Consider the following 27,313-nt stretch of genomic DNA (forward strand, 5'->3'; position numbering starts at 1 on the left):
ATTAAGGAGGCCATTTAGTCAGCAGCAGCAGAAGTCCTGTGCCTGGACGCTCCAACAGCGGCCAGACACAAGCAGAAGCAGAAGCAGCAGAAGCAGCAGCAGCACCACCTTTTGTTTTTTGGCTGCAGCAGCAGCAGCAGCAAGGCCCACAGGGCTGGCTAGCTGGCTAGCCAGCAAGCAGGTAGCAATGAAAGTAGGAATCTTTCTTTTTAACCCTGTAAGGGGGTGGTGCACTGTACCCGAAGATACTGCCATATCGGGTCAATGCATAGGGCGACGGAAGCAAGCTTCGAAATCGGCCCCCGTTCTCAAAAATCCATTTAATATATGGTCCCCAGATAGGGGACGTATCAGATATTAAACTGATAAGAACAGATACTACACTTGATCTTAGCCAAAAGGCCGAGAAGCGATAACCGTGAAAGGGGCGGGCCCAACAAGGTCCCCTTCATGGGCACTATCACTGCTTGCTGTCAGGGAGGCTGCCAGACAATTTTCCATGCACACTCTGGGCTGGGGGGCAGTCAACCACCAGTACACACAGCAGAACCTAAACCCATACCATTATTGCTAAGCAGCAAGACAGGGGCCCATTGCACTCCCACGGGGCCTTTTTAAATGCAATCCATAACCCGGATTTGCCAGGAACCCTTCTTACTCCTCCTACTTGCATGTGACACTGGGCTTAGGATCTGCATAGGAAACACACACACAAGCACACACCTACCTTTGTTGCCTGCAGATGCCTCCTTGGCTGTCCCCAAACGGTATCAAACCAACACCCACGGGAAGCTGTAAGCATAGAGGACATGCCTGCACCCCATTGGACTTACCTGTGTGGGTTAAATCCGGGTTATTTGACAACCTATGGCGGTGATGGTTCTGCTCAGGCAGAGCAGTGCTGATGCTCCTCATAAAGCTGTCGCTGCTGTGAAGGTTCTAGGTGACATCACAAATCCCTATGGTTACATACACAACAAAGCTGGGTTGTTGTTGTTTACACTCTGCAAGGCCTGTGGAAGTGAGTGACATCATAGCACTGTAGTTCTGAGGGTTCTAGATGGATGCAACAATCTCCTGTTGCTTCTATGAAGGCCATAATAGACGACATCACCAAACAGCTCCATAGTCACATACACAGCAAAGGAGAGATGTTGTTTACACCTAGTGATGTCAGTGGTATTGAGTGACATCACAGCACAGTGCTAAGGCTCCTGGGCCTGGACACAGCAGCGGCTGCAATATCTCAACGGAGAATACGTTTATATATATGTGTGTGTGTGCGCGTATATATATATATATATATATATATATATATATATATATATATATATATTTCTCCGCCGAAATCACTTTTAAACCCATTTCCACCTTTTTTTCCCTTCTCTTCCTCTTACTTTTTTTTCACGTTTTTTTACGTTTTTCTCCTTTTCGCCTCTTTTCTGGGCGTATTATTCTTCTTTTTCTTCTTTTTTTTCGTCTAATGCATACCCCATCAGTGCAGCAATGCTTATTCAATACCGCCAGCAGATGGAGACACTGGGGGATAATTTTCTAAGGATTTATACTGATTTTTCCTGTCTGAATTTGTCGCACAGAAAGTTGCAGGCCAAATATGTGTGACATTTCTGCGACTTTAGCTTCTAGAGCATTTTTACAACATTATACATAGGTGCTGAATACATAAAAAGCGACTGTTCAGCGACAGACAAGTCGCATCGGCTGAAAGTAGGCCAGAATGTCAGTCCATGTTGGAGCAGGTTTAGATACAGTCTGAAGTATAGATCTCAAAGTCTGTGCACAGAATTTAGCAAGGGCCTCGCACCTTCTGATGCATCAGGTAGGTGCACAATAGCATAGCCTAACCCTCTGTACTTTGGTCTATATTGATGCGGGACATAGACAGCCAGCTGATGACCAATCCATTAGTGCAATGGATGGCTGGAAGCATTTGTCTTTGCCTTTGCAATACCACAGAAGCAATGCATGGTCAATGTACAGCAATGACACACCTGTGTGAACAGCCAGGAGACCCCCCCCATGTTATGTTACATAGTTACATAGTTAGTACGGTCGAAAAAAGACATATGTCCATCAAGTTCAACCAGGGAATTAAGGGGTAGGGGTGTGGCGCGATATTGGGGAAGGGATGAGATTTTATATTTCTTCATAAGCATTAATCTTATTTTGTCAATTAGGAACATTCAGCACCCACCCGCTATCAAGGCAGCTGCCTATCATGTCATGCCCTACCTGCACAGGTGTGCTGGCTACTCAAATGATCCAATTAAGGAGGCCATTTAGTCAGCAGCAGCAGAAGTCCTGTGCCTGGACGCTCCAACAGCGGCCAGACACAAGCAGAAGCAGAAGCAGCAGAAGCAGCAGCAGCACCACCTTTTGTTTTTTGGCTGCAGCAGCAGCAGCAAGGCCCACAGGGCTGGCTAGCTGGCTAGCCAGCAAGCAGGTAGCAATGAAAGTAGGAATCTTTCTTTTTAACCCTGTAAGGGGGTGGTGCACTGTACCCGAAGATACTGCCATATCGGGTCAATGCATAGGGCGACGGAAGCAAGCTTCGAAATCGGCCCCCGTTCTCAAAAATCCATTTAATATATGGTCCCCAGATAGGGGACGTATCAGATATTAAACTGATAAGAACAGATACTACACTTGATCTTAGCCAAAAGGCCGAGAAGCGATAACCGTGAAAGGGGCGGGCCCAACAAGGTCCCCTTCATGGGCACTATCACTGCTTGCTGTCAGGGAGGCTGCCAGACAATTTTCCATGCACACTCTGGGCTGGGGGGCAGTCAACCACCAGTACACACAGCAGAACCTAAACCCATACCATTATTGCTAAGCAGCAAGACAGGGGCCCATTGCACTCCCACGGGGCCTTTTTAAATGCAATCCATAACCCGGATTTGCCAGGAACCCTTCTTACTCCTCCTACTTGCATGTGACACTGGGCTTAGGATCTGCATAGGAAACACACACACAAGCACACACCTACCTTTGTTGCCTGCAGATGCCTCCTTGGCTGTCCCCAAACGGTATCAAACCAACACCCACGGGAAGCTGTAAGCATAGAGGACATGCCTGCACCCCATTGGACTTACCTGTGTGGGTTAAATCCGGGTTATTTGACAACCTATGGCGGTGATGGTTCTGCTCAGGCAGAGCAGTGCTGATGCTCCTCATAAAGCTGTCGCTGCTGTGAAGGTTCTAGGTGACATCACAAATCCCTATGGTTACATACACAACAAAGCTGGGTTGTTGTTGTTTACACTCTGCAAGGCCTGTGGAAGTGAGTGACATCATAGCACTGTAGTTCTGAGGGTTCTAGATGGATGCAACAATCTCCTGTTGCTTCTATGAAGGCCATAATAGACGACATCACCAAACAGCTCCATAGTCACATACACAGCAAAGGAGAGATGTTGTTTACACCTAGTGATGTCAGTGGTATTGAGTGACATCACAGCACAGTGCTAAGGCTCCTGGGCCTGGACACAGCAGTGGCTGCAATATCTCAACGGAGAATACGTTTATATATATGTGTGTGTGTGCGCGTATATATATATATATATATATATATATATATATATATATTTCTCCGCCGAAATCACTTTTAAACCCATTTCCACCTTTTTTTCCCTTCTCTTCCTCTTACTTTTTTTTCACGTTTTTTTACGTTTTTCTCCTTTTCGCCTCTTTTCTGGGCGTATTATTCTTCTTTTTCTTCTTTTTTTTCGTCTAATGCATACCCCATCAGTGCAGCAATGCTTATTCAATACCGCCAGCAGATGGAGACACTGGGGGATAATTTTCTAAGGATTTATACTGATTTTTCCTGTCTGAATTTGTCGCACAGAAAGTTGCAGGCCAAATATGTGTGACATTTCTGCGACTTTAGCTTCTAGAGCATTTTTACAACATTATACATAGGTGCTGAATACATAAAAAGCGACTGTTCAGCGACAGACAAGTCGCATCGGCTGAAAGTAGGCCAGAATGTCAGTCCATGTTGGAGCAGGTTTAGATACAGTCTAAAGTATAGATCTCAAAGTCTGTGCACAGAATTTAGCAAGGGCCTCGCACCTTCTGATGCATCAGGTAGGTGCACAATAGCATAGCCTAACCCTCTGTACTTTGGTCTATATTGATGCGGGACATAGACAGCCAGCTGATGACCAATCCATTAGTGCAATGGATGGCTGGAAGCATTTGTCTTTGCCTTTGCAATACCACAGAAGCAATGCATGGTCAATGTACAGCAATGACACACCTGTGTGAACAGCCAGGAGACCCCCCCCATGTTATGTTACATAGTTACATAGTTAGTACGGTCGAAAAAAGACATATGTCCATCAAGTTCAACCAGGGAATTAAGGGGTAGGGGTGTGGCGCGATATTGGGGAAGGGATGAGATTTTATATTTCTTCATAAGCATTAATCTTATTTTGTCAATTAGGAACATTCAGCACCCACCCGCTATCAAGGCAGCTGCCTATCATGTCATGCCCTACCTGCACAGGTGTGCTGGCTACTCAAATGATCCAATTAAGGAGGCCATTTAGTCAGCAGCAGCAGAAGTCCTGTGCCTGGACGCTCCAACAGCGGCCAGACACAAGCAGAAGCAGAAGCAGCAGAAGCAGCAGCAGCACCACCTTTTGTTTTTTGGCTGCAGCAGCAGCAGCAAGGCCCACAGGGCTGGCTAGCTGGCTAGCCAGCAAGCAGGTAGCAATGAAAGTAGGAATCTTTCTTTTTAACCCTGTAAGGGGGTGGTGCACTGTACCCGAAGATACTGCCATATCGGGTCAATGCATAGGGCGACGGAAGCAAGCTTCGAAATCGGCCCCCGTTCTCAAAAATCCATTTAATATATGGTCCCCAGATAGGGGACGTATCAGATATTAAACTGATAAGAACAGATACTACACTTGATCTTAGCCAAAAGGCCGAGAAGCGATAACCGTGAAAGGGGCGGGCCCAACAAGGTCCCCTTCATGGGCACTATCACTGCTTGCTGTCAGGGAGGCTGCCAGACAATTTTCCATGCACACTCTGGGCTGGGGGGCAGTCAACCACCAGTACACACAGCAGAACCTAAACCCATACCATTATTGCTAAGCAGCAAGACAGGGGCCCATTGCACTCCCACGGGGCCTTTTTAAATGCAATCCATAACCCGGATTTGCCAGGAACCCTTCTTACTCCTCCTACTTGCATGTGACACTGGGCTTAGGATCTGCATAGGAAACACACACACAAGCACACACCTACCTTTGTTGCCTGCAGATGCCTCCTTGGCTGTCCCCAAACGGTATCAAACCAACACCCACGGGAAGCTGTAAGCATAGAGGACATGCCTGCACCCCATTGGACTTACCTGTGTGGGTTAAATCCGGGTTATTTGACAACCTATGGCGGTGATGGTTCTGCTCAGGCAGAGCAGTGCTGATGCTCCTCATAAAGCTGTCGCTGCTGTGAAGGTTCTAGGTGACATCACAAATCCCTATGGTTACATACACAACAAAGCTGGGTTGTTGTTGTTTACACTCTGCAAGGCCTGTGGAAGTGAGTGACATCATAGCACTGTAGTTCTGAGGGTTCTAGATGGATGCAACAATCTCCTGTTGCTTCTATGAAGGCCATAATAGACGACATCACCAAACAGCTCCATAGTCACATACACAGCAAAGGAGAGATGTTGTTTACACCTAGTGATGTCAGTGGTATTGAGTGACATCACAGCACAGTGCTAAGGCTCCTGGGCCTGGACACAGCAGCGGCTGCAATATCTCAACGGAGAATACGTTTATATATATGTGTGTGTGTGCGCGTATATATATATATATATATATATATATATATATATATATATATATATATATATTTCTCCGCCGAAATCACTTTTAAACCCATTTCCACCTTTTTTTCCCTTCTCTTCCTCTTACTTTTTTTTCACGTTTTTTTACGTTTTTCTCCTTTTCGCCTCTTTTCTGGGCGTATTATTCTTCTTTTTCTTCTTTTTTTTCGTCTAATGCATACCCCATCAGTGCAGCAATGCTTATTCAATACCGCCAGCAGATGGAGACACTGGGGGATAATTTTCTAAGGATTTATACTGATTTTTCCTGTCTGAATTTGTCGCACAGAAAGTTGCAGGCCAAATATGTGTGACATTTCTGCGACTTTAGCTTCTAGAGCATTTTTACAACATTATACATAGGTGCTGAATACATAAAAAGCGACTGTTCAGCGACAGACAAGTCGCATCGGCTGAAAGTAGGCCAGAATGTCAGTCCATGTTGGAGCAGGTTTAGATACAGTCTAAAGTATAGATCTCAAAGTCTGTGCACAGAATTTAGCAAGGGCCTCGCACCTTCTGATGCATCAGGTAGGTGCACAATAGCATAGCCTAACCCTCTGTACTTTGGTCTATATTGATGCGGGACATAGACAGCCAGCTGATGACCAATCCATTAGTGCAATGGATGGCTGGAAGCATTTGTCTTTGCCTTTGCAATACCACAGAAGCAATGCATGGTCAATGTACAGCAATGACACACCTGTGTGAACAGCCAGGAGACCCCCCCCATGTTATGTTACATAGTTACATAGTTAGTACGGTCGAAAAAAGACATATGTCCATCAAGTTCAACCAGGGAATTAAGGGGTAGGGGTGTGGCGCGATATTGGGGAAGGGATGAGATTTTATATTTCTTCATAAGCATTAATCTTATTTTGTCAATTAGGAACATTCAGCACCCACCCGCTATCAAGGCAGCTGCCTATCATGTCATGCCCTACCTGCACAGGTGTGCTGGCTACTCAAATGATCCAATTAAGGAGGCCATTTAGTCAGCAGCAGCAGAAGTCCTGTGCCTGGACGCTCCAACAGCGGCCAGACACAAGCAGAAGCAGAAGCAGCAGAAGCAGCAGCAGCACCACCTTTTGTTTTTTGGCTGCAGCAGCAGCAGCAAGGCCCACAGGGCTGGCTAGCTGGCTAGCCAGCAAGCAGGTAGCAATGAAAGTAGGAATCTTTCTTTTTAACCCTGTAAGGGGGTGGTGCACTGTACCCGAAGATACTGTCATATCGGGTCAATGCATAGGGCGACGGAAGCAAGCTTCGAAATCGGCCCCCGTTCTCAAAAATCCATTTAATATATGGTCCCCAGATAGGGGACGTATCAGATATTAAACTGATAAGAACAGATACTACACTTGATCTTAGCCAAAAGGCCGAGAAGCGATAACCGTGAAAGGGGCGGGCCCAACAAGGTCCCCTTCATGGGCACTATCACTGCTTGCTGTCAGGGAGGCTGCCAGACAATTTTCCATGCACACTCTGGGCTGGGGGGCAGTCAACCACCAGTACACACAGCAGAACCTAAACCCATACCATTATTGCTAAGCAGCAAGACAGGGGCCCATTGCACTCCCACGGGGCCTTTTTAAATGCAATCCATAACCCGGATTTGCCAGGAACCCTTCTTACTCCTCCTACTTGCATGTGACACTGGGCTTAGGATCTGCATAGGAAACACACACACAAGCACACACCTACCTTTGTTGCCTGCAGATGCCTCCTTGGCTGTCCCCAAACGGTATCAAACCAACACCCACGGGAAGCTGTAAGCATAGAGGACATGCCTGCACCCCATTGGACTTACCTGTGTGGGTTAAATCCGGGTTATTTGACAACCTATGGCGGTGATGGTTCTGCTCAGGCAGAGCAGTGCTGATGCTCCTCATAAAGCTGTCGCTGCTGTGAAGGTTCTAGGTGACATCACAAATCCCTATGGTTACATACACAACAAAGCTGGGTTGTTGTTGTTTACACTCTGCAAGGCCTGTGGAAGTGAGTGACATCATAGCACTGTAGTTCTGAGGGTTCTAGATGGATGCAACAATCTCCTGTTGCTTCTATGAAGGCCATAATAGACGACATCACCAAACAGCTCCATAGTCACATACACAGCAAAGGAGAGATGTTGTTTACACCTAGTGATGTCAGTGGTATTGAGTGACATCACAGCACAGTGCTAAGGCTCCTGGGCCTGGACACAGCAGCGGCTGCAATATCTCAACGGAGAATACGTTTATATATATGTGTGTGTGTGCGCGTATATATATATATATATATATATATATATATATATATATATATATATTTCTCCGCCGAAATCACTTTTAAACCCATTTCCACCTTTTTTTCCCTTCTCTTCCTCTTACTTTTTTTTCACGTTTTTTTACGTTTTTCTCCTTTTCGCCTCTTTTCTGGGCGTATTATTCTTCTTTTTCTTCTTTTTTTTCGTCTAATGCATACCCCATCAGTGCAGCAATGCTTATTCAATACCGCCAGCAGATGGAGACACTGGGGGATAATTTTCTAAGGATTTATACTGATTTTTCCTGTCTGAATTTGTCGCACAGAAAGTTGCAGGCCAAATATGTGTGACATTTCTGCGACTTTAGCTTCTAGAGCATTTTTACAACATTATACATAGGTGCTGAATACATAAAAAGCGACTGTTCAGCGACAGACAAGTCGCATCGGCTGAAAGTAGGCCAGAATGTCAGTCCATGTTGGAGCAGGTTTAGATACAGTCTAAAGTATAGATCTCAAAGTCTGTGCACAGAATTTAGCAAGGGCCTCGCACCTTCTGATGCATCAGGTAGGTGCACAATAGCATAGCCTAACCCTCTGTACTTTGGTCTATATTGATGCGGGACATAGACAGCCAGCTGATGACCAATCCATTAGTGCAATGGATGGCTGGAAGCATTTGTCTTTGCCTTTGCAATACCACAGAAGCAATGCATGGTCAATGTACAGCAATGACACACCTGTGTGAACAGCCAGGAGACCCCCCCCATGTTATGTTACATAGTTACATAGTTAGTACGGTCGAAAAAAGACATATGTCCATCAAGTTCAACCAGGGAATTAAGGGGTAGGGGTGTGGCGCGATATTGGGGAAGGGATGAGATTTTATATTTCTTCATAAGCATTAATCTTATTTTGTCAATTAGGAACATTCAGCACCCACCCGCTATCAAGGCAGCTGCCTATCATGTCATGCCCTACCTGCACAGGTGTGCTGGCTACTCAAATGATCCAATTAAGGAGGCCATTTAGTCAGCAGCAGCAGAAGTCCTGTGCCTGGACGCTCCAACAGCGGCCAGACACAAGCAGAAGCAGAAGCAGCAGAAGCAGCAGCAGCACCACCTTTTGTTTTTTGGCTGCAGCAGCAGCAGCAAGGCCCACAGGGCTGGCTAGCTGGCTAGCCAGCAAGCAGGTAGCAATGAAAGTAGGAATCTTTCTTTTTAACCCTGTAAGGGGGTGGTGCACTGTACCCGAAGATACTGCCATATCGGGTCAATGCATAGGGCGACGGAAGCAAGCTTCGAAATCGGCCCCCGTTCTCAAAAATCCATTTAATATATGGTCCCCAGATAGGGGACGTATCAGATATTAAACTGATAAGAACAGATACTACACTTGATCTTAGCCAAAAGGCCGAGAAGCGATAACCGTGAAAGGGGCGGGCCCAACAAGGTCCCCTTCATGGGCACTATCACTGCTTGCCGTCAGGGAGGCTGCCAGACAATTTTCCATGCACACTCTGGGCTGGGGGGCAGTCAACCACCAGTACACACAGCAGAACCTAAACCCATACCATTATTGCTAAGCAGCAAGACAGGGGCCCATTGCACTCCCACGGGGCCTTTTTAAATGCAATCCATAACCCGGATTTGCCAGGAACCCTTCTTACTCCTCCTACTTGCATGTGACACTGGGCTTAGGATCTGCATAGGAAACACACACACAAGCACACACCTACCTTTGTTGCCTGCAGATGCCTCCTTGGCTGTCCCCAAACGGTATCAAACCAACACCCACGGGAAGCTGTAAGCATAGAGGACATGCCTGCACCCCATTGGACTTACCTGTGTGGGTTAAATCCGGGTTATTTGACAACCTATGGCGGTGATGGTTCTGCTCAGGCAGAGCAGTGCTGATGCTCCTCATAAAGCTGTCGCTGCTGTGAAGGTTCTAGGTGACATCACAAATCCCTATGGTTACATACACAACAAAGCTGGGTTGTTGTTGTTTACACTCTGCAAGGCCTGTGGAAGTGAGTGACATCATAGCACTGTAGTTCTGAGGGTTCTAGATGGATGCAACAATCTCCTGTTGCTTCTATGAAGGCCATAATAGACGACATCACCAAACAGCTCCATAGTCACATACACAGCAAAGGAGAGATGTTGTTTACACCTAGTGATGTCAGTGGTATTGAGTGACATCACAGCACAGTGCTAAGGCTCCTGGGCCTGGACACAGCAGCGGCTGCAATATCTCAACGGAGAATACGTTTATATATATGTGTGTGTGTGCGCGTATATATATATATATATATATATATATATATATATATATATATTTCTCCGCCGAAATCACTTTTAAACCCATTTCCACCTTTTTTTCCCTTCTCTTCCTCTTACTTTTTTTTCACGTTTTTTTACGTTTTTCTCCTTTTCGCCTCTTTTCTGGGCGTATTATTCTTCTTTTTCTTCTTTTTTTTCGTCTAATGCATACCCCATCAGTGCAGCAATGCTTATTCAATACCGCCAGCAGATGGAGACACTGGGGGATAATTTTCTAAGGATTTATACTGATTTTTCCTGTCTGAATTTGTCGCACAGAAAGTTGCAGGCCAAATATGTGTGACATTTCTGCGACTTTAGCTTCTAGAGCATTTTTACAACATTATACATAGGTGCTGAATACATAAAAAGCGACTGTTCAGCGACAGACAAGTCGCATCGGCTGAAAGTAGGCCAGAATGTCAGTCCATGTTGGAGCAGGTTTAGATACAGTCTAAAGTATAGATCTCAAAGTCTGTGCACAGAATTTAGCAAGGGCCTCGCACCTTCTGATGCATCAGGTAGGTGCACAATAGCATAGCCTAACCCTCTGTACTTTGGTCTATATTGATGCGGGACATAGACAGCCAGCTGATGACCAATCCATTAGTGCAATGGATGGCTGGAAGCATTTGTCTTTGCCTTTGCAATACCACAGAAGCAATGCATGGTCAATGTACAGCAATGACACACCTGTGTGAACAGCCAGGAGACCCCCCCCATGTTATGTTACATAGTTACATAGTTAGTACGGTCGAAAAAAGACATATGTCCATCAAGTTCAACCAGGGAATTAAGGGGTAGGGGTGTGGCGCGATATTGGGGAAGGGATGAGATTTTATATTTCTTCATAAGCATTAATCTTATTTTGTCAATTAGGAACATTCAGCACCCACCCGCTATCAAGGCAGCTGCCTATCATGTCATGCCCTACCTGCACAGGTGTGCTGGCTACTCAAATGATCCAATTAAGGAGGCCATTTAGTCAGCAGCAGCAGAAGTCCTGTGCCTGGACGCTCCAACAGCGGCCAGACACAAGCAGAAGCAGAAGCAGCAGAAGCAGCAGCAGCACCACCTTTTGTTTTTTGGCTGCAGCAGCAGCAGCAAGGCCCACAGGGCTGGCTAGCTGGCTAGCCAGCAAGCAGGTAGCAATGAAAGTAGGAATCTTTCTTTTTAACCCTGTAAGGGGGTGGTGCACTGTACCCGAAGATACTGCCATATCGGGTCAATGCATAGGGCGACGGAAGCAAGCTTCGAAATCGGCCCCCGTTCTCAAAAATCCATTTAATATATGGTCCCCAGATAGGGGACGTATCAGATATTAAACTGATAAGAACAGATACTACACTTGATCTTAGCCAAAAGGCCGAGAAGCGATAACCGTGAAAGGGGCGGGCCCAACAAGGTCCCCTTCATGGGCACTATCACTGCTTGCTGTCAGGGAGGCTGCCAGACAATTTTCCATGCACACTCTGGGCTGGGGGGCAGTCAACCACCAGTACACACAGCAGAACCTAAACCCATACCATTATTGCTAAGCAGCAAGACAGGGGCCCATTGCACTCCCACGGGGCCTTTTTAAATGCAATCCATAACCCGGATTTGCCAGGAACCCTTCTTACTCCTCCTACTTGCATGTGACACTGGGCTTAGGATCTGCATAGGAAACACACACACAAGCACACACCTACCTTTGTTGCCTGCAGATGCCTCCTTGGCTGTCCCCAAACGGTATCAAACCAACACCCACGGGAAGCTGTAAGCATAGAGGACATGCCTGCACCCCATTGGACTTACCTGTGTGGGTTAAATCCGGGTTATTTGACAACCTATGGCGGTGATGGTTCTGCTCAGGCAGAGCAGTGCTGATGCTCCTCATAAAGCTGTCGCTGCTGTGAAGGTTCTAGGTGACATCACAAATCCCTATGGTTACATACACAACAAAGCTGGGTTGTTGTTGTTTACACTCTGCAAGGCCTGTGGAAGTGAGTGACATCATAGCACTGTAGTTCTGAGGGTTCTAGATGGATGCAACAATCTCCTGTTGCTTCTATGAAGGCCATAATAGACGACATCACCAAACAGCTCCATAGTCACATACACAGCAAAGGAGAGATGTTGTTTACACCTAGTGATGTCAGTGGTATTGAGTGACATCACAGCACAGTGCTAAGGCTCCTGGGCCTGGACACAGCAGCGGCTGCAATATCTCAACGGAGAATACGTTTATATATATGTGTGTGTGTGCGCGTATATATATATATATATATATATATATATATATATATATATATATATATTTCTCCGCCGAAATCACTTTTAAACCCATTTCCACCTTTTTTTCCCTTCTCTTCCTCTTACTTTTTTTTCACGTTTTTTTACGTTTTTCTCCTTTTCGCCTCTTTTCTGGGCGTATTATTCTTCTTTTTCTTCTTTTTTTTCGTCTAATGCATACCCCATCAGTGCAGCAATGCTTATTCAATACCGCCAGCAGATGGAGACACTGGGGGATAATTTTCTAAGGATTTATACTGATTTTTCCTGTCTGAATTTGTCGCACAGAAAGTTGCAGGCCAAATATGTGTGACATTTCTGCGACTTTAGCTTCTAGAGCATTTTTACAACATTATACATAGGTGCTGAATACATAAAAAGCGACTGTTCAGCGACAGACAAGTCGCATCGGCTGAAAGTAGGCCAGAATGTCAGTCCATGTTGGAGCAGGTTTAGATACAGTCTAAAGTATAGATCTCAAAGTCTGTGCACAGAATTTAGCAAGGGCCTCGCACCTTCTGATGCATCAGGTAGGTGCACAATAGCATAGCCTAACCCTCTGTACTTTGGTCTATATTGATGCGGGACATAGACAGCCAGCTGATGACCAATCCATTAGTGCAATGGATGGCTGGAAGCATTTGTCTTTGCCTTTGCAATACCACAGAAGCAATGCATGGTCAATGTACAGCAATGACACACCTGTGTGAACAGCCAGGAGACCCCCCCCATGTTATGTTACATAGTTACATAGTTAGTACGGTCGAAAAAAGACATATGTCCATCAAGTTCAACCAGGGAATTAAGGGGTAGGGGTGTGGCGCGATATTGGGGAAGGGATGAGATTTTATATTTCTTCATAAGCATTAATCTTATTTTGTCAATTAGGAACATTCAGCACCCACCCGCTATCAAGGCAGCTGCCTATCATGTCATGCCCTACCTGCACAGGTGTGCTGGCTACTCAAATGATCCAATTAAGGAGGCCATTTAGTCAGCAGCAGCAGAAGTCCTGTGCCTGGACGCTCCAACAGCGGCCAGACACAAGCAGAAGCAGAAGCAGCAGAAGCAGCAGCAGCACCACCTTTTGTTTTTTGGCTGCAGCAGCAGCAGCAAGGCCCACAGGGCTGGCTAGCTGGCTAGCCAGCAAGCAGGTAGCAATGAAAGTAGGAATCTTTCTTTTTAACCCTGTAAGGGGGTGGTGCACTGTACCCGAAGATACTGCCATATCAGGTCAATGCATAGGGCGACGGAAGCAAGCTTCGAAATCGGCCCCCGTTCTCAAAAATCCATTTAATATATGGTCCCCAGATAGGGGACGTATCAGATATTAAACTGATAAGAACAGATACTACACTTGATCTTAGCCAAAAGGCCGAGAAGCGATAACCGTGAAAGGGGCGGGCCCAACAAGGTCCCCTTCATGGGCACTATCACTGCTTGCTGTCAGGGAGGCTGCCAGACAATTTTCCATGCACACTCTGGGCTGGGGGGCAGTCAACCACCAGTACACACAGCAGAACCTAAACCCATACCATTATTGCTAAGCAGCAAGACAGGGGCCCATTGCACTCCCACGGGGCCTTTTTAAATGCAATCCATAACCCGGATTTGCCAGGAACCCTTCTTACTCCTCCTACTTGCATGTGACACTGGGCTTAGGATCTGCATAGGAAACACACACACAAGCACACACCTACCTTTGTTGCCTGCAGATGCCTCCTTGGCTGTCCCCAAACGGTATCAAACCAACACCCACGGGAAGCTGTAAGCATAGAGGACATGCCTGCACCCCATTGGACTTACCTGTGTGGGTTAAATCCGGGTTATTTGACAACCTATGGCGGTGATGGTTCTGCTCAGGCAGAGCAGTGCTGATGCTCCTCATAAAGCTGTCGCTGCTGTGAAGGTTCTAGGTGACATCACAAATCCCTATGGTTACATACACAACAAAGCTGGGTTGTTGTTGTTTACACTCTGCAAGGCCTGTGGAAGTGAGTGACATCATAGCACTGTAGTTCTGAGGGTTCTAGATGGATGCAACAATCTCCTGTTGCTTCTATGAAGGCCATAATAGACGACATCACCAAACAGCTCCATAGTCACATACACAGCAAAGGAGAGATGTTGTTTACACCTAGTGATGTCAGTGGTATTGAGTGACATCACAGCACAGTGCTAAGGCTCCTGGGCCTGGACACAGCAGCGGCTGCAATATCTCAACGGAGAATACGTTTATATATATGTGTGTGTGTGCGCGTATATATATATATATATATATATATATATATATATATATATATTTCTCCGCCGAAATCACTTTTAAACCCATTTCCACCTTTTTTTCCCTTCTCTTCCTCTTACTTTTTTTTCACGTTTTTTTACGTTTTTCTCCTTTTCGCCTCTTTTCTGGGCGTATTATTCTTCTTTTTCTTCTTTTTTTTCGTCTAATGCATACCCCATCAGTGCAGCAATGCTTATTCAATACCGCCAGCAGATGGAGACACTGGGGGATAATTTTCTAAGGATTTATACTGATTTTTCCTGTCTGAATTTGTCGCACAGAAAGTTGCAGGCCAAATATGTGTGACATTTCTGCGACTTTAGCTTCTAGAGCATTTTTACAACATTATACATAGGTGCTGAATACATAAAAAGCGACTGTTCAGCGACAGACAAGTCGCATCGGCTGAAAGTAGGCCAGAATGTCAGTCCATGTTGGAGCAGGTTTAGATACAGTCTAAAGTATAGATCTCAAAGTCTGTGCACAGAATTTAGCAAGGGCCTCGCACCTTCTGATGCATCAGGTAGGTGCACAATAGCATAGCCTAACCCTCTGTACTTTGGTCTATATTGATGCGGGACATAGACAGCCAGCTGATGACCAATCCATTAGTGCAATGGATGGCTGGAAGCATTTGTCTTTGCCTTTGCAATACCACAGAAGCAATGCATGGTCAATGTACAGCAAATGACACACCTGTGTGAACAGCCAGGAGACCCCCCCCATGTTATGTTACATAGTTACAGTTAGTACGGTCGAAAAAAGACATATGTCCATCAAGTTCAACCAGGGCAATTAAGGGGTAGGGGTGTGGCGCGATATTGGGGAAGGGATGAGATTTTATATTTCTTCATAAGCATTAATCTTATTTTGTCAATTAGGAACATTCAGCACCCACCCGCTATCAAGGCAGCTGCCTATCATGTCATGCCCTACCTGCACAGGTGTGCTGGCTACTCAAATGATCCAATTAAGGAGGCCATTTAGTCAGCAGCAGCAGAAGTCCTGTGCCTGGACGCTCCAACAGCGGCCAGACACAAGCAGAAGCAGAAGCAGCAGAAGCAGCAGCAGCACCACCTTTTGTTTTTTGGCTGCAGCAGCAGCAGCAAGGCCCACAGGGCTGGCTAGCTGGCTAGCCAGCAAGCAGGTAGCAATGAAAGTAGGAATCTTTCTTTTTAACCCTGTAAGGGGGGTGGTGCACTGTACCCGAAGATACTGCCATATCGGGTCAATGCATAGGGCGACGGAAGCAAGCTTCGAAATCGGCCCCCGTTCTCAAAAATCCATTTAATATATGGTCCCCAGATAGGGGACGTATCAGATATTAAACTGATAAGAACAGATACTACACTTGATCTTAGCCAAAAGGCCGAGAAGCGATAACCGGGAAAGGGGCGGGCCCAACAAGGTCCCCTTCATGGGCACCTATCACTGCTTGCTGTCAGGGAGGCTGCCAGACAATTTTCCATGCACACTCTGGGCTGGGGGGCAGTCAACCACCAGTACACACAGCAGAACCTAAACCCATACCATTATTGCTAAGCAGCAAGACAGGGGCCCATTGCACTCCCACGGGGCCTTTTTAAATGCAATCCATAACCCGGATTTGCCAGGAACCCTTCTTACTCCTCCTACTTGCATGTGACACTGGGCTTAGGATCTGCATAGGAAACACACACACAAGCACACACCTACCTTTGTTGCCTGCAGATGCCTCCTTGGCTGTCCCCAAACGGTATCAAACCAACACCCACGGGAAGCTGTAAGCATAGAGGACATGCCTGCACCCCATTGGACTTACCTGTGTGGGTTAAATCCGGGTTATTTGACAACCTATGGCGGTGATGGTTCTGCTCAGGCAGAGCAGTGCTGATGCTCCTCATAAAGCTGTCGCTGCTGTGAAGGTTCTAGGTGACATCACAAATCCCTATGGTTACATACACAACAAAGCTGGGTTGTTGTTGTTTACACTCTGCAAGGCCTGTGGAAGTGAGTGACATCATAGCACTGTAGTTCTGAGGGTTCTAGATGGATGCAACAATCTCCTGTTGCTTCTATGAAGGCCATAATAGACGACATCACAAACAGCTCCATAGTCACATACACAGCAAAGGGAGAGAGTTGTTTACACCTAGTGATGTCAGTGGTATTGAGTGACATCACAGCACAGTGCTAAGGCTCCTGGGCCTGGACACAGCAGCGGCTGCAATATCTCAACGGAGAATACGTTTATATATATGTGTGTGTGTGCGCGTATATATATATATATATATATATATATATATATATATATATATATATTTCTCTGCCGAAATCACTTTTAAACCCATTTCCACCTTTTTTTCCCTTCTCTTCCTCTTACTTTTTTTTCACGTTTTTTTACGTTTTTCTCCTTTTCGCCTCTTTTCTGGGCGTATTATTCTTCTTTTTCTTCTTTTTTTTCGTCTAATGCATACCCCATCAGTGCAGCAATGCTTATTCAATACCGCCAGCAGATGGAGACACTGGGGGATAATTTTCTAAGGATTTATACTGATTTTTCCTGTCTGAATTTGTCGCACAGAAAGTTGCAGGCCAAATATGTGTGACATTTCTGCGACTTTAGCTTCTAGAGCATTTTTACAACATTATACATAGGTGCTGAATACATAAAAAGCGACTGTTCAGCGACAGACAAGTCGCATCGGCTGAAAGTAGGCCAGAATGTCAGTCCATGTTGGAGCAGGTTTAGATACAGTCTAAAGTATAGATCTCAAAGTCTGTGCACAGAATTTAGCAAGGGCCTCGCACCTTCTGATGCATCAGGTAGGTGCACAATAGCATAGCCTAACCCTCTGTACTTTGGTCTATATTGATGCGGGACATAGACAGCCAGCTGATGACCAATCCATTAGTGCAATGGATGGCTGGAAGCATTTGTCTTTGCCTTTGCAATACCACAGAAGCAATGCATGGTCAATGTACAGCAATGACACACCTGTGTGAACAGCCAGGAGACCCCCCCCCCCCCCCCCCCATGTTATGTTACATAGTTACATAGTTAGTACGGTCGAAAAAAGACATATGTCCATCAAGTTCAACCAGGGAATTAAGGGGTAGGGGTGTGGCGCGATATTGGGGAAGGGATGAGATTTTATATTTCTTCATAAGCATTAATCTTATTTTGTCAATTAGGAACATTCAGCACCCACCCGCTATCAAGGCAGCTGCCTATCATGTCATGCCCTACCTGCACAGGTGTGCTGGCTACTCAAATGATCCAATTAAGGAGGCCATTTAGTCAGCAGCAGCAGAAGTCCTGTGCCTGGACGCTCCAACAGCGGCCAGACACAAGCAGAAGCAGCAGAAGCAGCAGCAGCAGCACCACCTTTTGTTTTTTGGCTGCAGCAGCAAGGCCCACAGGGCTGGCTAGCTGGCTAGCCAGCAAGCAGGTAGCAATGAAAGTAGGAATCTTTCTTTTTAACCCTGTAAGGGGGTGGTGCACTGTACCCGAAGATACTGCCATATCGGGTCAATGCATAGGGCGACGGAAGCAAGCTTCGAAATCGGCCCCCGTTCTCAAAAATCCATTTAATATATGGTCCCCAGATAGGGGACGTATCAGATATTAAACTGATAAGAACAGATACTACACTTGATCTTAGCCAAAAGGCCGAGAAGCGATAACCGTGAAAGGGGCGGGCCCAACAAGGTCCCCTTCATGGGCACTATCACTGCTTGCTGTCAGGGAGGCTGCCAGACAATTTTCCATGCACACTCTGGGCTGGGGGGCAGTCAACCACCAGTACACACAGCAGAACCTAAACCCATACCATTATTGCTAAGCAGCAAGACAGGGGCCCATTGCACTCCCACGGGGCCTTTTTAAATGCAATCCATAACCCGGATTTGCCAGGAACCCTTCTTACTCCTCCTACTTGCATGTGACACTGGGCTTAGGATCTGCATAGGAAACACACACACAAGCACACACCTACCTTTGTTGCCTGCAGATGCCTCCTTGGCTGTCCCCAAACGGTATCAAACCAACACCCACGGGAAGCTGTAAGCATAGAGGACATGCCTGCACCCCATTGGACTTACCTGTGTGGGTTAAATCCGGGTTATTTGACAACCTATGGCGGTGATGGTTCTGCTCAGGCAGAGCAGTGCTGATGCTCCTCATAAAGCTGTCGCTGCTGTGAAGGTTCTAGGTGACATCACAAATCCCTATGGTTACATACACAACAAAGCTGGGTTGTTGTTGTTTACACTCTGCAAGGCCTGTGGAAGTGAGTGACATCATAGCACTGTAGTTCTGAGGGTTCTAGATGGATGCAACAATCTCCTGTTGCTTCTATGAAGGCCATAATAGACGACATCACCAAACAGCTCCATAGTCACATACACAGCAAAGGAGAGATGTTGTTTACACCTAGTGATGTCAGTGGTATTGAGTGACATCACAGCACAGTGCTAAGGCTCCTGGGCCTGGACACAGCAGCGGCTGCAATATCTCAACGGAGAATACGTTTATATATATGTGTGTGTGTGCGCGTATATATATATATATATATATATATATATATATATATATATATATTTCTCCGCCGAAATCACTTTTAAACCCATTTCCACCTTTTTTTCCCTTCTCTTCCTCTTACTTTTTTTTCACGTTTTTTTACGTTTTTCTCCTTTTCGCCTCTTTTCTGGGCGTATTATTCTTCTTTTTCTTCTTTTTTTTCGTCTAATGCATACCCCATCAGTGCAGCAATGCTTATTCAATACCGCCAGCAGATGGAGACACTGGGGGATAATTTTCTAAGGATTTATACTGATTTTTCCTGTCTGAATTTGTCGCACAGAAAGTTGCAGGCCAAATATGTGTGACATTTCTGCGACTTTAGCTTCTAGAGCATTTTTACAACATTATACATAGGTGCTGAATACATAAAAAGCGACTGTTCAGCGACAGACAAGTCGCATCGGCTGAAAGTAGGCCAGAATGTCAGTCCATGTTGGAGCAGGTTTAGATACAGTCTAAAGTATAGATCTCAAAGTCTGTGCACAGAATTTAGCAAGGGCCTCGCACCTTCTGATGCATCAGGTAGGTGCACAATAGCATAGCCTAACCCTCTGTACTTTGGTCTATATTGATGCGGGACATAGACAGCCAGCTGATGACCAATCCATTAGTGCAATGGATGGCTGGAAGCATTTGTCTTTGCCTTTGCAATACCACAGAAGCAATGCATGGTCAATGTACAGCAATGACACACCTGTGTGAACAGCCAGGAGACCCCCCCCCCCCCCCCCCCATGTTATGTTACATAGTTACATAGTTAGTACGGTCGAAAAAAGACATATGTCCATCAAGTTCAACCAGGGAATTAAGGGGTAGGGGTGTGGCGCGATATTGGGGAAGGGATGAGATTTTATATTTCTTCATAAGCATTAATCTTATTTTGTCAATTAGGAACATTCAGCACCCACCCGCTATCAAGGCAGCTGCCTATCATGTCATGCCCTACCTGCACAGGTGTGCTGGCTACTCAAATGATCCAATTAAGGAGGCCATTTAGTCAGCAGCAGCAGAAGTCCTGTGCCTGGACGCTCCAACAGCGGCCAGACACAAGCAGAAGCAGCAGAAGCAGCAGCAGCAGCACCACCTTTTGTTTTTTGGCTGCAGCAGCAAGGCCCACAGGGCTGGCTAGCTGGCTAGCCAGCAAGCAGGTAGCAATGAAAGTAGGAATCTTTCTTTTTAACCCTGTAAGGGGGTGGTGCACTGTACCCGAAGATACTGCCATATCGGGTCAATGCATAGGGCGACGGAAGCAAGCTTCAAAATCGGCCCCCGTTCTCAAAAATCCATTTAATATATGGTCCCCAGATAGGGGACGTATCAGATATTAAACTGATAAGAACAGATACTACACTTGATCTTAGCCAAAAGGCCGAGAAGCGATAACCGTGAAAGGGGCGGGCCCAACAAGGTCCCCTTCATGGGCACTATCACTGCTTGCTGTCAGGGAGGCTGCCAGACAATTTTCCATGCACACTCTGGGCTGGGGGGCAGTCAACCACCAGTACACACAGCAGAACCTAAACCCATACCATTATTGCTAAGCAGCAAGACAGGGGCCCATTGCACTCCCACGGGGCCTTTTTAAATGCAATCCATAACCCGGATTTGCCAGGAACCCTTCTTACTCCTCCTACTTGCATGTGACACTGGGCTTAGGATCTGCATAGGAAACACACACACAAGCACACACCTACCTTTGTTGCCTGCAGATGCCTCCTTGGCTGTCCCCAAACGGTATCAAACCAACACCCACGGGAAGCTGTAAGCATAGAGGACATGCCTGCACCCCATTGGACTTACCTGTGTGGGTTAAATCCGGGTTATTTGACAACCTATGGCGGTGATGGTTCTGCTCAGGCAGAGCAGTGCTGATGCTCCTCATAAAGCTGTCGCTGCTGTGAAGGTTCTAGGTGACATCACAAATCCCTATGGTTACATACACAACAAAGCTGGGTTGTTGTTGTTTACACTCTGCAAGGCCTGTGGAAGTGAGTGACATCATAGCACTGTAGTTCTGAGGGTTCTAGATGGATGCAACAATCTCCTGTTGCTTCTATGAAGGCCATAATAGACGACATCACCAAACAGCTCCATAGTCACATACACAGCAAAGGAGAGATGTTGTTTACACCTAGTGATGTCAGTGGTATTGAGTGACATCACAGCACAGTGCTAAGGCTCCTGGGCCTGGACACAGCAGCGGCTGCAATATCTCAACGGAGAATACGTTTATATATATGTGTGTGTGTGCGCGTATATATATATATATATATATATATATATATATATATATATATATATATATATTTCTCCGCCGAAATCACTTTTAAACCCATTTCCACCTTTTTTTCCCTTCTCTTCCTCTTACTTTTTTTTCACGTTTTTTTACGTTTTTCTCCTTTTCGCCTCTTTTCTGGGCGTATTATTCTTCTTTTTCTTCTTTTTTTTCGTCTAATGCATACCCCATCAGTGCAGCAATGCTTATTCAATACCGCCAGCAGATGGAGACACTGGGGGATAATTTTCTAAGGATTTATACTGATTTTTCCTGTCTGAATTTGTCGCACAGAAAGTTGCAGGCCAAATATGTGTGACATTTCTGCGACTTTAGCTTCTAGAGCATTTTTACAACATTATACATAGGTGCTGAATACATAAAAAGCGACTGTTCAGCGACAGACAAGTCGCATCGGCTGAAAGTAGGCCAGAATGTCAGTCCATGTTGGAGCAGGTTTAGATACAGTCTAAAGTATAGATCTCAAAGTCTGTGCACAGAATTTAGCAAGGGCCTCGCACCTTCTGATGCATCAGGTAGGTGCACAATAGCATAGCCTAACCCTCTGTACTTTGGTCTATATTGATGCGGGACATAGACAGCCAGCTGATGACCAATCCATTAGTGCAATGGATGGCTGGAAGCATTTGTCTTTGCCTTTGCAATACCACAGAAGCAATGCATGGTCAATGTACAGCAATGACACACCTGTGTGAACAGCCAGGAGACCCCCCCCCCCATGTTATGTTACATAGTTACATAGTTAGTACGGTCGAAAAAAGACATATGTCCATCAAGTTCAACCAGGGAATTAAGGGGTAGGGGTGTGGCGCGATATTGGGGAAGGGATGAGATTTTATATTTCTTCATAAGCATTAATCTTATTTTGTCAATTAGGAACATTCAGCACCCACCCGCTATCAAGGCAGCTGCCTATCATGTCATGCCCTACCTGCACAGGTGTGCTGGCTACTCAAATGATCCAATTAAGGAGGCCATTTAGTCAGCAGCAGCAGAAGTCCTGTGCCTGGACGCTCCAACAGCGGCCAGACACAAGCAGAAGCAGCAGAAGCAGCAGCAGCAGCACCACCTTTTGTTTTTTGGCTGCAGCAGCAAGGCCCACAGGGCTGGCTAGCTGGCTAGCCAGCAAGCAGGTAGCAATGAAAGTAGGAATCTTTCTTTTTAACCCTGTAAGGGGGTGGTGCACTGTACCCGAAGATACTGCCATATCGGGTCAATGCATAGGGCGACGGAAGCAAGCTTCGAAATCGGCCCCCGTTCTCAAAAATCCATTTAATATATGGTCCCCAGATAGGGGACGTATCAGATATTAAACTGATAAGAACAGATACTACACTTGATCTTAGCCAAAAGGCCGAGAAGCGATAACCGTGAAAGGGGCGGGCCCAACAAGGTCCCCTTCATGGGCACTATCACTGCTTGCTGTCAGGGAGGCTGCCAGACAATTTTCCATGCACACTCTGGGCTGGGGGGCAGTCAACCACCAGTACACACAGCAGAACCTAAACCCATACCATTATTGCTAAGCAGCAAGACAGGGGCCCATTGCACTCCCACGGGGCCTTTTTAAATGCAATCCATAACCCGGATTTGCCAGGAACCCTTCTTACTCCTCCTACTTGCATGTGACACTGGGCTTAGGATCTGCATAGGAAACACACACACAAGCACACACCTACCTTTGTTGCCTGCAGATGCCTCCTTGGCTGTCCCCAAACGGTATCAAACCAACACCCACGGGAAGCTGTAAGCATAGAGGACATGCCTGCACCCCATTGGACTTACCTGTGTGGGTTAAATCCGGGTTATTTGACAACCTATGGCGGTGATGGTTCTGCTCAGGCAGAGCAGTGCTGATGCTCCTCATAAAGCTGTCGCTGCTGTGAAGGTTCTAGGTGACATCACAAATCCCTATGGTTACATACACAACAAAGCTGGGTTGTTGTTGTTTACACTCTGCAAGGCCTGTGGAAGTGAGTGACATCATAGCACTGTAGTTCTGAGGGTTCTAGATGGATGCAACAATCTCCTGTTGCTTCTATGAAGGCCATAATAGACGACATCACCAAACAGCTCCATAGTCACATACACAGCAAAGGAGAGATGTTGTTTACACCTAGTGATGTCAGTGGTATTGAGTGACATCACAGCACAGTGCTAAGGCTCCTGGGCCTGGACACAGCAGCGGCTGCAATATCTCAACGGAGAATACGTTTATATATATATGTGTGTGTGTGCGCGTATATATATATATATATATATATATATATATATATATATTTCTCCGCCGAAATCACTTTTAAACCCATTTCCACCTTTTTTTCCCTTCTCTTCCTCTTACTTTTTTTTCACGTTTTTTTACGTTTTTCTCCTTTTCGCCTCTTTTCTGGGCGTATTATTCTTCTTTTTCTTCTTTTTTTTCGTCTAATGCATACCCCATCAGTGCAGCAATGCTTATTCAATACCGCCAGCAGATGGAGACACTGGGGGATAATTTTCTAAGGATTTATACTGATTTTTCCTGTCTGAATTTGTCGCACAGAAAGTTGCAGGCCAAATATGTGTGACATTTCTGCGACTTTAGCTTCTAGAGCATTTTTACAACATTATACATAGGTGCTGAATACATAAAAAGCGACTGTTCAGCGACAGACAAGTCGCATCGGCTGAAAGTAGGCCAGAATGTCAGTCCATGTTGGAGCAGGTTTAGATACAGTCTAAAGTATAGATCTCAAAGTCTGTGCACAGAATTTAGCAAGGGCCTCGCACCTTCTGATGCATCAGGTAGGTGCACAATAGCATAGCCTAACCCTCTGTACTTTGGTCTATATTGATGCGGGACATAGACAGCCAGCTGATGACCAATCCATTAGTGCAATGGATGGCTGGAAGCATTTGTCTTTGCCTTTGCAATACCACAGAAGCAATGCATGGTCAATGTACAGCAATGACACACCTGTGTGAACAGCCAGGAGACCCCCCCCCCCCCATGTTATGTTACATAGTTACATAGTTAGTACGGTCGAAAAAAGACATATGTCCATCAAGTTCAACCAGGGAATTAAGGGGTAGGGGTGTGGCGCGATATTGGGGAAGGGATGAGATTTTATATTTCTTCATAAGCATTAATCTTATTTTGTCAATTAGGAACATTCAGCACCCACCCGCTATCAAGGCAGCTGCCTATCATGTCATGCCCTACCTGCACAGGTGTGCTGGCTACTCAAATGATCCAATTAAGGAGGCCATTTAGTCAGCAGCAGCAGAAGTCCTGTGCCTGGACGCTCCAACAGCGGCCAGACACAAGCAGAAGCAGCAGAAGCAGCAGCAGCAGCACCACCTTTTGTTTTTTGGCTGCAGCAGCAAGGCCCACAGGGCTGGCTAGCTGGCTAGCCAGCAAGCAGGTAGCAATGAAAGTAGGAATCTTTCTTTTTAACCCTGTAAGGGGGTGGTGCACTGTACCCGAAGATACTGCCATATCGGGTCAATGCATAGGGCGACGGAAGCAAGCTTCGAAATCGGCCCCCGTTCTCAAAAATCCATTTAATATATGGTCCCCAGATAGGGGACGTATCAGATATTAAACTGATAAGAACAGATACTACACTTGATCTTAGCCAAAAGGCCGAGAAGCGATAACCGTGAAAGGGGCGGGCCCAACAAGGTCCCCTTCATGGGCACTATCACTGCTTGCTGTCAGGGAGGCTGCCAGACAATTTTCCATGCACACTCTGGGCTGGGGGGCAGTCAACCACCAGTACACACAGCAGAACCTAAACCCATACCATTATTGCTAAGCAGCAAGACAGGGGCCCATTGCACTCCCACGGGGCCTTTTTAAATGCAATCCATAACCCGGATTTGCCAGGAACCCTTCTTACTCCTCCTACTTGCATGTGACACTGGGCTTAGGATCTGCATAGGAAACACACACACAAGCACACACCTACCTTTGTTGCCTGCAGATGCCTCCTTGGCTGTCCCCAAACGGTATCAAACCAACACCCACGGGAAGCTGTAAGCATAGAGGACATGCCTGCACCCCATTGGACTTACCTGTGTGGGTTAAATCCGGGTTATTTGACAACCTATGGCGGTGATGGTTCTGCTCAGGCAGAGCAGTGCTGATGCTCCTCATAAAGCTGTCGCTGCTGTGAAGGTTCTAGGTGACATCACAAATCCCTATGGTTACATACACAACAAAGCTGGGTTGTTGTTGTTTACACTCTGCAAGGCCTGTGGAAGTGAGTGACATCATAGCACTGTAGTTCTGAGGGTTCTAGATGGATGCAACAATCTCCTGTTGCTTCTATGAAGGCCATAATAGACGACATCACCAAACAGCTCCATAGTCACATACACAGCAAAGGAGAGATGTTGTTTACACCTAGTGATGTCAGTGGTATTGAGTGACATCACAGCACAGTGCTAAGGCTCCTGGGCCTGGACACAGCAGCGGCTGCAATATCTCAACGGAGAATACGTTTATATATATGTGTGTGTGTGCGCGTATATATATATATATATATATATATATATATATATATATATATTTCTCCGCCGAAATCACTTTTAAACCCATTTCCACCTTTTTTTCCCTTCTCTTCCTCTTACTTTTTTTTCACGTTTTTTTACGTTTTTCTCCTTTTCGCCTCTTTTCTGGGCGTATTATTCTTCTTTTTCTTCTTTTTTTTCGTCTAATGCATACCCCATCAGTGCAGCAATGCTTATTCAATACCGCCAGCAGATGGAGACACTGGGGGATAATTTTCTAAGGATTTATACTGATTTTTCCTGTCTGAATTTGTCGCACAGAAAGTTGCAGGCCAAATATGTGTGACATTTCTGCGACTTTAGCTTCTAGAGCATTTTTACAACATTATACATAGGTGCTGAATACATAAAAAGCGACTGTTCAGCGACAGACAAGTCGCATCGGCTGAAAGTAGGCCAGAATGTCAGTCCATGTTGGAGCAGGTTTAGATACAGTCTAAAGTATAGATCTCAAAGTCTGTGCACAGAATTTAGCAAGGGCCTCGCACCTTCTGATGCATCAGGTAGGTGCACAATAGCATAGCCTAACCCTCTGTACTTTGGTCTATATTGATGCGGGACATAGACAGCCAGCTGATGACCAATCCATTAGTGCAATGGATGGCTGGAAGCATTTGTCTTTGCCTTTGCAATACCACAGAAGCAATGCATGGTCAATGTACAGCAATGACACACCTGTGTGAACAGCCAGGAGACCCCCCCCCCCATGTTATGTTACATAGTTACATAGTTAGTACGGTCGAAAAAAGACATATGTCCATCAAGTTCAACCAGGGAATTAAGGGGTAGGGGTGTGGCGCGATATTGGGGAAGGGATGAGATTTTATATTTCTTCATAAGCATTAATCTTATTTTGTCAATTAGGAACATTCAGCACCCACCCGCTATCAAGGCAGCTGCCTAT

The 27,313-nt window shown here is 45.9% G+C and overlaps 12 non-coding genes across 12 annotated transcripts; all 12 read right to left on the reverse strand.

Annotated features, from left to right (window-relative positions):
* Positions 1–223: 223 nt before the first annotated feature.
* Positions 224–414, reverse strand: LOC130300993 (U2 spliceosomal RNA). Its single transcript, XR_008851716.1, has one exon. It is a non-coding gene; the product is annotated as a U2 spliceosomal RNA (small nuclear RNA).
* A 2,092-nt stretch (positions 415–2,506) lies between these two features.
* LOC130301005 (U2 spliceosomal RNA) lies at positions 2,507–2,697 on the reverse strand. Its single transcript, XR_008851728.1, has one exon. It is a non-coding gene; the product is annotated as a U2 spliceosomal RNA (small nuclear RNA).
* Positions 2,698–4,779: 2,082 nt separating this feature from the next.
* LOC130301016 (U2 spliceosomal RNA) lies at positions 4,780–4,970 on the reverse strand. The gene has a single exon (XR_008851740.1). It is a non-coding gene; the product is annotated as a U2 spliceosomal RNA (small nuclear RNA).
* Positions 4,971–7,066: 2,096 nt separating this feature from the next.
* Positions 7,067–7,257, reverse strand: LOC130301022 (U2 spliceosomal RNA). The gene has a single exon (XR_008851746.1). It is a non-coding gene; the product is annotated as a U2 spliceosomal RNA (small nuclear RNA).
* Positions 7,258–9,347: 2,090 nt separating this feature from the next.
* On the reverse strand, positions 9,348–9,538 carry LOC130301027 (U2 spliceosomal RNA). The gene has a single exon (XR_008851750.1). It is a non-coding gene; the product is annotated as a U2 spliceosomal RNA (small nuclear RNA).
* Positions 9,539–11,624: 2,086 nt separating this feature from the next.
* Positions 11,625–11,815, reverse strand: LOC130300982 (U2 spliceosomal RNA). The gene has a single exon (XR_008851706.1). It is a non-coding gene; the product is annotated as a U2 spliceosomal RNA (small nuclear RNA).
* A 2,092-nt stretch (positions 11,816–13,907) lies between these two features.
* LOC130301023 (U2 spliceosomal RNA) lies at positions 13,908–14,098 on the reverse strand. The gene has a single exon (XR_008851747.1). It is a non-coding gene; the product is annotated as a U2 spliceosomal RNA (small nuclear RNA).
* Positions 14,099–16,185: 2,087 nt separating this feature from the next.
* Positions 16,186–16,376, reverse strand: LOC130300983 (U2 spliceosomal RNA). The gene has a single exon (XR_008851707.1). It is a non-coding gene; the product is annotated as a U2 spliceosomal RNA (small nuclear RNA).
* Positions 16,377–18,468: 2,092 nt separating this feature from the next.
* On the reverse strand, positions 18,469–18,659 carry LOC130300984 (U2 spliceosomal RNA). Its single transcript, XR_008851708.1, has one exon. It is a non-coding gene; the product is annotated as a U2 spliceosomal RNA (small nuclear RNA).
* Positions 18,660–20,749: 2,090 nt separating this feature from the next.
* LOC130300980 (U2 spliceosomal RNA) lies at positions 20,750–20,940 on the reverse strand. The gene has a single exon (XR_008851705.1). It is a non-coding gene; the product is annotated as a U2 spliceosomal RNA (small nuclear RNA).
* Positions 20,941–23,030: 2,090 nt separating this feature from the next.
* On the reverse strand, positions 23,031–23,221 carry LOC130300985 (U2 spliceosomal RNA). The gene has a single exon (XR_008851709.1). It is a non-coding gene; the product is annotated as a U2 spliceosomal RNA (small nuclear RNA).
* A 2,080-nt stretch (positions 23,222–25,301) lies between these two features.
* On the reverse strand, positions 25,302–25,492 carry LOC130300986 (U2 spliceosomal RNA). The gene has a single exon (XR_008851710.1). It is a non-coding gene; the product is annotated as a U2 spliceosomal RNA (small nuclear RNA).
* Between the last annotated feature and the right edge of the window lie 1,821 nt (positions 25,493–27,313).

Source organism: Hyla sarda, unplaced genomic scaffold (genome assembly GCF_029499605.1).
Source record: "Hyla sarda isolate aHylSar1 unplaced genomic scaffold, aHylSar1.hap1 scaffold_1107, whole genome shotgun sequence".
Lineage (NCBI taxonomy): Eukaryota > Metazoa > Chordata > Amphibia > Anura > Hylidae > Hyla > Hyla sarda.